Consider the following 12,500-nt stretch of genomic DNA (forward strand, 5'->3'; position numbering starts at 1 on the left):
TCCACAAAATCCAATAATAACCAGTTCACTGAGTCTGTGAGACTTCGTAAAGAAAATATTTGTATCATTACAGCAAATGCGTGATACAGGAGTTCCGGTACTGACACGTCTATGGGGAGTACAAACCCATATACTCTATTACTTTCCAAGAAGACTAAAAAAATAAAATAAAGTGTATGGCACCTAATGTGATTGGTCGTGGAATAGAGGAGATGAAATGTGCTACAGGAAGTAGGTTAGATGAAAGTGTAAATATATATATATATATATATATATATATATATATATATATATATATATATATATATATATATATACATATACAGTATATATATGTGTGTTATATATATATATATATATATATATATATATATATATATATATATATATATATATGTGTGTGTGTGTGTGTGTGTGTGTGTGTGTGTGTGTGTGTGTGTATGTGCGTGTAACTGAATCACAAAAATATGGAATGTGATGAATATGTAGATAAAGACAAAATCCACGAAGGAAAGAGAAATGCACTAAAACGAATGTTAATAAAAAAAAATAGCCCTAAAGTAAACAACAACATAATATATAAAATTCCATGTCTGGACTGCCCGTCTTTTTATATCGGCCAATCTAGCAAGGGTTTAGGTGTACGTATTAAGTAACATAAGAATTCTGTCAAAACTAGGCAAACATCCAATGCTATATTCATTCATTTAAGTAAAAACTCTCAAGGGATAAACTGGACTGAAAGTTCAGTGATTGCCAGATCAAAACATTTCTCTTTACGAAATCTTTTAGAGTCTGCTATTATACAGCTCACTTCCAGCTGTAATTTTAACATTAGCGCTGCCATGTATTATTTGGACCCCTGTATTATAAAAATGTTCAAGAATGACCTAAAAGATAAAATCACCTTATATATATTTTCTATGTATTCATATGTTTAATATAATTTTTTTGTAAAAATGTTCATCTTGCAAGAATTGTTGTATATAAAAAAAAGAGAATTATTCAGTTGTACTTTTATAACATATTTTGGTGGCCAGTCACCTCCTTGTATAATCTTTTTATTGTCCTGTCCCTCCTTCTGAATGGTTGAGCCTAATCCTTTGTGAAACCACTTAAATACTTAACCCTGTTTTGGCAATTCTACTAATTCTTCAGTTGTGTTGGATTCCAGGTGCATAGTTTTTCCTTTGTAATCCCCATCTGTCATTTATATGAGCTTCATTTGTAAACTTACTTTTATATTTCTTCAGTCTTCTAAGTAAAGGACTATAAGTGGAAAGGCCTTACACTACTCCATTGTTTCTCTTTCCTTCATGGATTTTGTCTTTATATATATATATATATATATATATATATATATATATATGTATGTATATATATATATATATATATATATATATATATATATATATATATATATATATATGTATATATATATATATATATATATATATATATATATATATATATATATATATATATATATATATATATATATATATATATATATATATATATATATATATATATTATATATATATATATATATATATATATATATATATATATATATGAATATAAGAAGGCCCATAAAACACTATTTGAACTTTGAAACCATATATTTTTGGGCACTTGCATCTGTGCCCCTGTTCACTGGTAGAATATGGACAGATGAGATGTTACAAGGGCATATATACAAAACATAAAGGTGTGGCTTTAAGTCTCCGATAGTATGAGAGTGACCGTTTCCTAAGAAGGAGGAGAATGACCAATTCCCTAGTGGTTTTTGGCCTCATTAGCTCCCGTTTGGCGACGGATCTGGAGGTCGCGTTTCTTGGGTCATCTTCTTCAGGAGGGTCTGAGGATTAGGCGTCGATGTCGTCCGATTTCCAATGTCCTCCTGACAGGTTCATATTGTTGGTTTGATTGATGATAGCAGATTCCAGCATCTTTCTTTTGTACGGACAGCTACTTTTGAAAACCAACTCCGCCCCACTCCAGTTTATGACATGTCCTGTATTTCTGATATGTAGGAAAATCCCCGAACTCTCCGAAGCGTAACGTACTGATCTTTTGTGCTCTGTTATTCTTTGCGAGAGCGATCTACCTGTCTCGCCTACATAAATGTCACTACAATTGCTACACGGTATCTTGTAAACTCCGGCTTCTTCCCCTTTGTTATTTAAGTATACGTTAATGAGCGAACTCCCAATGGATTTGGGATAATGGAAAATGAAGGATTGTCAGAACTGAGTTGTTCGGTGGCTTTTGGATGTTTTCGTCAAATGGAAGCTTTATTTTGTTGTTGAAATCTATTTGTCTGTTGTGAGTGGGACCTCTATAGTATATTTTATTCGCTTTGTTAATAGCCCTCTCGATAATGTGTGGTGGATAGAGCCAACACCTAACACAACTGCTCTATCCACCACAGTGAATTTGGTTAATTATTTAATTTATAGTTATTTTTATTCAACTAATTTTCTTCAAAACCATTAAAATAAGGCAGGCTAAGAATGTTCTTTTAATGTCAACCTGGTTTTTCTTATAATAGCACATTAAAGGGAATGTTAATAAAAAATAGCCCAAAGGAAAGCAACAACATAATATATAAAATTCCATGCTTGGACGCTCTTCTTCTTATATAATTTAGGTCAGTCTAGTAAAGATTTAGAAATGAGAATTAAGCAGTATGACCTTAAAGATAAAATCACTGACTTAATTACTAATTAGTTAACTTATCCTGTATATATTTGATATGTATTCCTATGTTTAATAGTTTTTTGAAAAATGTTTATATTGCAAAAATTTTTATTGTTTACCAAAAAGAGAATAATTTAAGTGCTGTACTTTTATAAATATGTAATCAGCTTATTCGTTTCAAGGTCATTTTTGGTGGTCAGTCTCTTCCCCTGTATAATCCTTTAATTGACGCCTTCCTGCTTTCATGCCAGTTGGGCCTAATTTCTTGTAAAACTTCTCAAAGATTTACCTTTGTTTGGTAGGTCCGCTAATTCTTCAGCTGTGTTGGATTCCAAGTACATCTATGCTTTGCAATCCCCATCCTCAGGAATATCTGTATGTCATCTGTCAATTTATATAATTTTATATTTTTCATCAGTCTGCTAGTAAAAGACCATGTGTCGAAAGGCCTAACAACCACTCCATTGTTTCACTTTTCCTTCCTGGCAGTTGCCTTTATTTATGCATTTATCATGTTCCATATCTTCATGATTCAGTTATGCATACACACATGCACATGCACACACACACACACACACACACACATATATATATATATATATATATATATATATATATATATATATATATATATATATATATATATATATATGTGTGTGTGTGTGTGTAAATGTGTGTAATGTTATGTATATATTTCATGATATTGCCTTGTAATATGTATAGCATTCCAAGATTTTCATATGCTCTTCTAGTTATACTGTGTTCTGTGTAATAATAATAATTGTTGAAGTATAATATGTAGTGTAATGTCAGACCTCAAAAGAGTTAGAATTAGTAATACGTTTTAATAATAATGTAGTATGTGATCATGCAGTTTGTCCCCCAGCAACAAGTGTTCTGCACTCGTGATTTCGTATATAATGTTTTGGTTCAGTTGTCATCGCGAAAGATAACACTTTAACAAGAGAGGGAATGGCAATCAAGTTATGTAAGGTTTTGTCTCATACAAGAAAAAGACAAATGATTTCACAATGTTTCATGTATTGTTCTGAAAACCAACTTTGGTTCTTCATCTTGTTTTGAAAGCGTGCCGTCTGTTTTGATCATGTTGAGATTTTGTTAAGAGCTTGTTCCCATACAATTTTCTGGTAAGGACATATACAGTCATACCCCTAACTTATGCGAGGTTAGGTTCCGCAGCCCCTCGCGCAAGGTGAATTTTTGTGTAAGTTTGGCCTGGTCTTTAAAAATGCCAATAACTGTTTATTTCTAGAGTTTAAGCACTAAATATGATCCTAACCATGCTCCCAAAGTATTAAGCTAACTTTTAAATGAAATAAAGTTAGTGTAATTATATTTAAAATTTAGTTTGTTACCCTTAAAAAAGAAATAAATGGTTGACATAAAAATTGAGTAATGCACAGTTTCATAATAGCGCATTTACAGTAGATGTGTATGTATACTAATGTTACACCTAATTCATGGGGTGCCATTCTCTTTTTCACTTAGAGTAAAAGTTGTTTTCTTTGCGTCACTAGGTAAAATTCTTAGGTCACAGTCATCACAAAGGTACAATTCAAATAATGAAATAAAATAACGAAAACATGTACATAATGTTCGTAGAACGTAGTACATTACAGGTAAAATTCAATCAATTTAAAATTGTATATTGTACAGGTAATGACATACAGAGAAATAATAAGTTGTAAAAATATGTTTGAGCACTAACTACCAATGAGAGAGAGAGAGAGAGAGAGAGAGAGAGAGAGAGAGAGAGAGAGAGAGAGAGAGAGATACATATACTGTAATACAGTAACTGTACTGCTTTTGTATTGTATTTATGCGCAAATATGTAAATACAAATTTTCCATTCTGATTTTACCTTTTTGAGAAATGCGAACAAGTGTTGCACTGAAGCACATGGCAATTGCATCATGTTTAAGAGTACATTGCTCACATTGTTCTAATGCACTAGTTTTGTCCCAAAATGTTTTGCTTAGGTAATGACGTCATCTGATTGTTTTGTTTCTAACTGGAATCCAAAAGTTTGTTGATTCTGATTTCAGAGACTGTTCATGTGGTTCTCTCTCTCTCTCTCTCTCTCTCTCTCTCTCTCTCTCTCTCTCTCTCTCTCTCTCTCTCTCTCTCTCTCCAAAAGAAAGAAGTTATTAGAGTTGAATATTTGTGTGGTCACTGGTATTAAGCTTAGCTTTTGAAATCTGAATGTAGGAAAAGTGTGTAACGGTGCCTAACAAAAAAGTGTGTTTTGTGAATCTCAAGCAGCTGCATTCCAGGTGATTTTGCAAAAGTTTTCACAAGCTTGTGTAAGGTAAAGTGAATTTTACTTATCATTACCATGGTATAACAAGGTATATTATGGAAAATTTGCCTTAGTGACATTATTATGGGTAAATATTTTCTGTATTTTTGTGCACATAAGGCAAAGTGATAAGCATTTTTTGTTCCTTTAGTTTTGCTGTAGTGAATTAAGACCAGGGAAGCAGTTAAAGTTATCAGATGGAGTGATGCCCTTTTACTCTAGTATATTTACTGCTTAATTGTTGATAACTCACACTTGTTTTGATAAACTTAGTTTGATTTTTTCATGTGATTAATAAGCTTTTTAAGGGATCGCTGTTACCTTTAGAGTATTCATTGTGTGATCAGTTGTGTAATAACAGGTACTTGGACCACATTGTGATATATATATATATATATATATATATATATATATATATATATATATATATATATATATATGTATATATATGTGTGTGTGTGTGTGTGTGTGTGTGTGTGTGTATGTGTGTATATATATATATATATATATATATATATATATATATATATATATATATATATATATATATATATAATGTGTGCATGGGTGTATGTCAATTGTCAGACTCTTCCTTTATGCTAAATAAAATGAAAAGCTTAAAATTTAGCTATGCAGCAAATGTATTTCCAGTACATATTATTCCAGAGAGTATTTTCATTCCTAACACGCTTCTAAACATGTGTTCCGCAACACGCAAACGTAGAAATTTATTTATGCAGTGCATTAAGCGATGTGCTGAAAGCCTTTCATTATCTGAGCTTTAAAGTCTGGAAATGAGAATCATTGATAATGCATATTACCTATGATGATATGAAGGGAAAAATAATAGGTAAACAGAACTATCGCATAAAAACAGAATGCCGAATATCCTCCATTCGCTAAATGATTTTTATTTTATTGTTATCATTATTTTCCTCAGGTAATGCTTAATACAGGGGTATATAGAATTAACCTGGTGATTATTTAAGGTATTTTTGTTGTCTAGTATACTTTTTTTTATTGCTGATCTTTCTATTGCTGATGAAGGTGAAAGCTCAATCAGAACCGCCGGCATTTATAATGCAACCTAAGTTGGATACTTTGTTCTTTTCCAGATTATGTGACGTAAACGTCGGGTCATTAATTCGTTGACCTTTGATTGCGTAATGGTACCTTTAAAAGAGTAAACGGCTTAGCTTATAAAACACTCCTTCCCTGTTATTTAATATGTAATGTAATCAACATACGGTCAGTTCTGGGACGTAGCTATAATAAGATATCTTTCCATTAAGAATAGAGAATACTGATATTTTCCACCGTTCTGGGATATTGTTATATATATATATATATATATATATATATATATATATATATATATATATATATATATTTATATATGTTACGCAAAATGTGGATAATTGCCAAATGTGTACATTTTGCAATTAATTTTGCCTATTGTGTACAATTTGCAGCGCTTGGTGCCGATTGTGCACAATAGGCAAAATTGATTGCAAAATGTACACATTTGGCAGTATTTCTACTTTTTGCAAGGACATTTTGCCAAATGTTAACATGATTTTGCAACAGTATTTTGCCAAATGTTAACAGATTTTTTTGTTCCAGTGGCATGTCGGACTTTAAAGAGCAGTTTGAGCAGAAGATTCAGAAATTCTCAGACTAAGACTAATAAGAAACACTTCTTGTTTACGAGCTGAAATCGTGCAGTTGGGCAAGGAGGAGGGCAGTTGAACCAGATCTACCAGCTCAGTAGCAACTACCGTCTCGCCCACCTCATCTTCCCTGCTACTACAGAGGTCTGTCCTACCAACTCACAAGTGGCATGTCGGACTTTAAAGAGCAGTTTGAGCAGAAGTTGGACAACTTATTACAGTCTAAGAATGACAATGTGGTCATTCCTCGGAAAGAGAAACGTGCACAGTGGATAGCTCAGCTGCTTAAAATTGAAAAGGAAGGGCCTAAAACCAGCGATGACTATAATATGAAAAAAAGATTCGAAATTCTCAGAGTTGGTGACGATGACCGACTTATTCGGAAGCGTAAAGGATTGGAAACTGAATTTAAGTTTATAGTGTGCTTTGAGGAAGTTCATCAGGCCATTTCGGTCGCGCATTCAGCTGTGGGTCATGGTGGTGAAAAGAAAACTTTCAAAGAAGGACAAAAGAAGTGGGCTAATTTGACTAAGCAGTGCTGCCAGATGTTCATAAGTTTTTGCATTGAGTGTCAAGAGAAGAAAAAACGTAGAGTACATAAAGGTCTGGTGGTGAAGCCTGGTAGAAGCGAGACTATTTTTTCTCAATGCCAATTTTCAAACATTACCTGATGGGGAATTTAAATATATTCTGACCTTCATCAACCATTTCAGCAAGTTTTGTGTGCTGTGGCCCCTTACATCAAAACGAGCTGAGGAGGTTGCTAATATGCTTCTCCCAATATTTTTTACCTTTGGCGCTCCCGTTATCCTGCACTCGGATAACGGGAGAGAGTTTGTGAATGCCGTTATATCAGAGTTGTCTACGCTCTGGCCTGAACTTAAGCTCGTCACTGGTCGGCCGCGCCACCCACAAAGCCAAGGTGCAGTTGAAAGATTGAATGGAGTCATTCAAGACAAATTAAAAATTTGGATGCACGAAAACAAGTCCAGCAGGTGGAGCGTTGGGGTCCACTTTGTCCAGTGGCAAATAAACATTTCGGAACATGAAACCATAAAAACAAGTCCGTTTAAAGTCATGTTCGGGATCGAACCCAAGGTAGGCCTAGCATCCACTGTTATTCCACCTAATATGCTCGGCAATATAAGAACTGAAGAATATTTAGACACCATCTTCCAAAATGAAGCCAAAGGGGCGGCTGATGAAGAGGAACAAGAAGGAGAGGAGGAACAGGAAGGAGAAGAGGAACGAGATGGAGAAGAGGCGCCGCAATTCGCTGAAGCTCGGCAACTGTCTGCAGCCGGCCAAGAAAAAACCTCACTTAGAATGACAAGGAGAGCGAAACACCTCTTAAGTGCTCTACAAGTGGGTGACAACGCGACGCTTAAAGCTCCCGAGTTTGATCGTGGGCCGAGTGACAGCAGGAACCTCCTGGTTGTGGTACTGCAGAGAGACGAGGACCTGTACCAGGTAGGCTGTAGAGAAGGACGCATAACCACCCGGTACACGGCAGCTGACATGGACCCCATTAAGGAGAAGCTCCTCACCCCAGATGAGGTTCCCGACATTGAAATGGCTTTGAGAACCGCTGTAACCAGGTACACAGGAGGCCAAGGGTATGTGAAGTGTGCCTGTAAAACAAATTGCACAACTTCCAGATGCTCCTGCACAAATAAGCTGTTAAAATGTAACTCTCGTTGCCACCCTGGTCGTTCTTGTAGCAATATTTAAGTGTTAAAGTAGTGTCAATCCCTTTTAGTTTGAACAATAAATACTAATAAATACTAATTTTAGTTTGAACAATAAATACTAATTCTCTTTGATTCTTGTTTCATTCTGCCTGTTGTGTACAATCGGCAAAATGCCGTTGCTTTTTTTTTTTAAAATGGCAAAATTTTGCCATATGTGGATAATTATCTACATTTGGCAAGCGCAATTTCCAAATGTGTACATTTTGCAACTTTCTCGCAAAATGTACACATTTGGCAATTATTCACATTTTGCGTAACATATATATATATGCATCATCAGAAGATCCATAAGACAAGAAGTCTTCAAGGTTCTTTAAGAAACGTTTCGAGCAATCCTTTGCACATCATCAGTCTGCCATAAATTATAAACAGCAGTTAAAACTAAAGTTAAAATAACAGTTGTTATACTGACAGTAAAAAATTTTTTATAACAAAGTTAACATAAAAGCTGCAAATTAAAAAAAAAAAAAATTAAAATTCACCAAGTTTGTTAAGAAAATTAAACTACCTTTCAATATAACGCAAGAGGGAAAAATGGCCGGAAGAAACGTCAATGCCCAGACAATTACTGTTCAAATTAGGGGACAGGTGCTTTATACATAATGACTCAAGGGTAGTTAAAAAGGCAGTTTGAGGTGTAGCACTGAGAATCGAAAAATGTGTTTTTTCAACATGAATTTTACATTTAGTAGCATGCGTTCTAATGCTAGAAAGTTCTGTGTTGGATATACGGGAACCTGTACGATAACTGAGTCCTAAGTGGCTGTAATAGCGAACTTGCAACAATCTTTTACTGGAACCAACATTTTTCGATTCTCAGTGCTACATCTCAAAACTGCCTTTTTTAACTACCCTTGAGTCATTATATATAAAGCACCTGTCCCCTAATTTGAACAGTAACATTTCTGCGGTTTCTCTCTCGCTTAAGGTGTTGTCTGAGCATTGACGTTTCTTCAGGCCATTCTTCACCCTTGCGTGGTCTTAAAAGGTAGTTTAATTTTCTTAACAAACTTGGTGAATTTTAATGTTTTTTTCTTTAATAAAATTTGCAGCTTTTATGTTAACTTTGTTATAAAAAAATTTTAACTGTCAGAACAATAATTGTTACTTTAACTTTAGTTTTAACTGTTGTTTATAATTTATTGCAGACTGATGATGTGCAAAGGATTGCACGAAACGTTTCTTAATAAAGAACCTTGAAGACTTCTTATCTTATGGATTTCCTGATGATGCATTTACAGCTTGCCTGTTGCCTATATATATATATATATATATATATATATATATATATATATATATATATATATATATATATATATATATATATATATATATATATATATATATATATATGTGTGTGTGTAATTCTGACCAATTTAGCCTTACGTTTTCTAAGAAATCTTGAGTTTTCCTTTTATATCTGAATATACACATCACGTATTCATGGTCATTTCATATGAGGATATATATATATATATATATATATATATATATATATATATATATATATATATATATATATATATATATATATATATATATATATATATATATATGTAATATCTGAATATGCACATCACGTATTCATGGTCATTTCACATGAGATATATATATATATATATATATATATATATATATATATATATATATATATATATATATATATATATATATATATATATGTATATATATATAATATAACCATTTTATAAGTGTTTATATGTCTCTGTGAAAATTTTGATGCTTTGCTTGCAGATTCATCATTCATTGTGAAGATGTGATTTTAAAATGTCTTTTTCTTACAGATAAATTGTATACCATGTAATCTTATGATGCTTTGGTATGTTTTTCCCATTTGTTTGATATATTAATTGTATAATGGGAGTTATGAACTCGAATTCTTAACAGGCCCTGTTGTGGAGAGAGAGGGTAAGGTCTTATCACTTCCTTATTTACACAGGTGTCCAGTAACTTGTGCTTAGGCAAAAAGACCCCTCTTATATTATTGTGATGAGCTGTCAGTCAATCGGCGAGTTCTCTGTTATACATTCATCATGTGTGTCTAACCCATATTTGTTAGCTGTGTCTGTGCTTATTCTTTTTTGTAAACTAGGTAATAGAAGGAGGAACAGTAAGAGAGTTGAGGATGACATCTTGTCAGCCAACCATTTTTGGGTCTAAAAGCGCTTCCTTCTGCTTGTTCAGCTGTGTGAGTGTCCCAGGAAATGTCTATCATAGATAAGAGATCAGGCCCTCGAAGCTCTAGCCGTGTATGTATTTCATACATACATGTATACTTGTGTGAATGTATGCATACTCTATGTATCATGTATTCTGGAAGGGCTTGTTTGAGTGTTAAGTGCAGTGCTGTTCCAAAGACAGGCAGTCAGCCAAAGGGGTCCCTGGGATAAGCATCTCTCTCTCTCTCTCTCTCTCTCTCTCTCTCTCTCTCTCTCTCTCTCTCTCTCTCTCTCTCTCAATAATCCCATTATATTTATAAGTGTTATTAATGGTTTACTGTTTGTAAAAGCTCTGTTAAAACTCACCCTAGGAGTGTGTTAATTTTGTAGAAGGTGATCAGGAATATTGTTTTGTGCAAGCATTGTGGAAGGTGTGTAATGGTGTAATAATTACAAAAGGTAAAGTGAAGATTACTGGTTTTGTAATGTTAAGAGTTAAAGTGATATTCTAGGTGAAAGAGAATTATTATTTTGATAAGAGATGAAAATATCTCTTATTGTGAGTTCTAATATGTCTTGCTGCTAATTATATATAGTTGAATAGGTCTTAGTTACTTGGCAGTGTTGTCTATGAGCAAGTCTTGGAAAGACGTGAGTTTAACCTGTTTTTTAAAAGAGAAGTAATCTTTTGAAAGGTTGATATAATTTTTAAGCCTATATTTTTGGTGGTTGGTATATCTCCATTTTTGCATACTACATTCTTATATGTCTGTGCTATCATATTACTATAATTTTATAATTACAGTGTTTTGCTGGTGATTTCTTAACATTTTGTTAGTGCCTACCTGTTATTGAGATTTTAGAGAATGTTTATGTGGATTCCAGTCAGTAATATTTTGGTGAATGATTGTGTTAATTAATCAGGTATATACTTGGCACTTGAGTGATAGTTAATAGTTTGAATCTTACCTAGCCAAATTGCTTTCTTAATAAGTTAAAGTTTTGTGAATTAAACTTAATTAAGAAATACTTAAATCTTACACTGTTGTCAATTAATAGTAAATTTTTTGAGATTCTGAACTTTGCATATAACTTTTGAACTTAGAAATTAACCTGTTTGTTTAAAGTTTTTAAAACAGCATTTCATTTTAACCACCAGCAATTAGAGACATTAATGAATGTGTAAAAGGTAAGTGATGTATCTGTTTGTTCACCTGAGACTTATCTAGGTAAAATAGACCCAGAGAGACAGCTACAGTGTTTGTTGAAGTGATTCCCATTTTCCACTAGTCTGGATATAACTTAATAATTGTTGCCTCACCCATAACTTGATAAAGTTACATTGATTTTCTCAAGTGATAAGTAAGTTTTATGGAATCATTGTACCTTTAGTGATTCAGTCAACATCTTTGTTATGAGGTTTCAAGTATCTGGTCGATGTGAGGTAACTTTTTGGTATCATTATTTGTGTAATAACCAGGTGCTTGATCACTTTGTAACAATATATATATATATATATATATATATATATATATATATATATATATATATATATATATATATATATATATATACTCAATATATATATATATATATATATGCACACACACACACACACACACACACACACACATATATATATATATATATATACATACATACATATATATATATATATATATATATATATATATATATATATATATATATATATATATATACATATATATATACATACATACATATAAACATATGTAAATATGTACATTATATATGTATATCTATATTGATCTATCTATCTATAATAAATAAATAAATATATATGTATATATATATATATATATATATATATATATATATATATATATATATATAT

The 12,500-nt window shown here is 32.5% G+C and overlaps 1 pseudogene; it reads left to right on the forward strand.

Annotated features, from left to right (window-relative positions):
- Window positions 1-6,650: 6,650 nt before the first annotated feature.
- Window positions 6,651-8,516, forward strand: LOC136844247 (KRAB-A domain-containing protein 2-like; annotated as a pseudogene).
- Window positions 8,517-12,500: the final 3,984 nt, after the last annotated feature.

This window comes from Macrobrachium rosenbergii, chromosome 12 (assembly GCF_040412425.1).
Source record: "Macrobrachium rosenbergii isolate ZJJX-2024 chromosome 12, ASM4041242v1, whole genome shotgun sequence".
In the NCBI taxonomy this organism is placed as follows: domain Eukaryota; kingdom Metazoa; phylum Arthropoda; class Malacostraca; order Decapoda; family Palaemonidae; genus Macrobrachium; species Macrobrachium rosenbergii.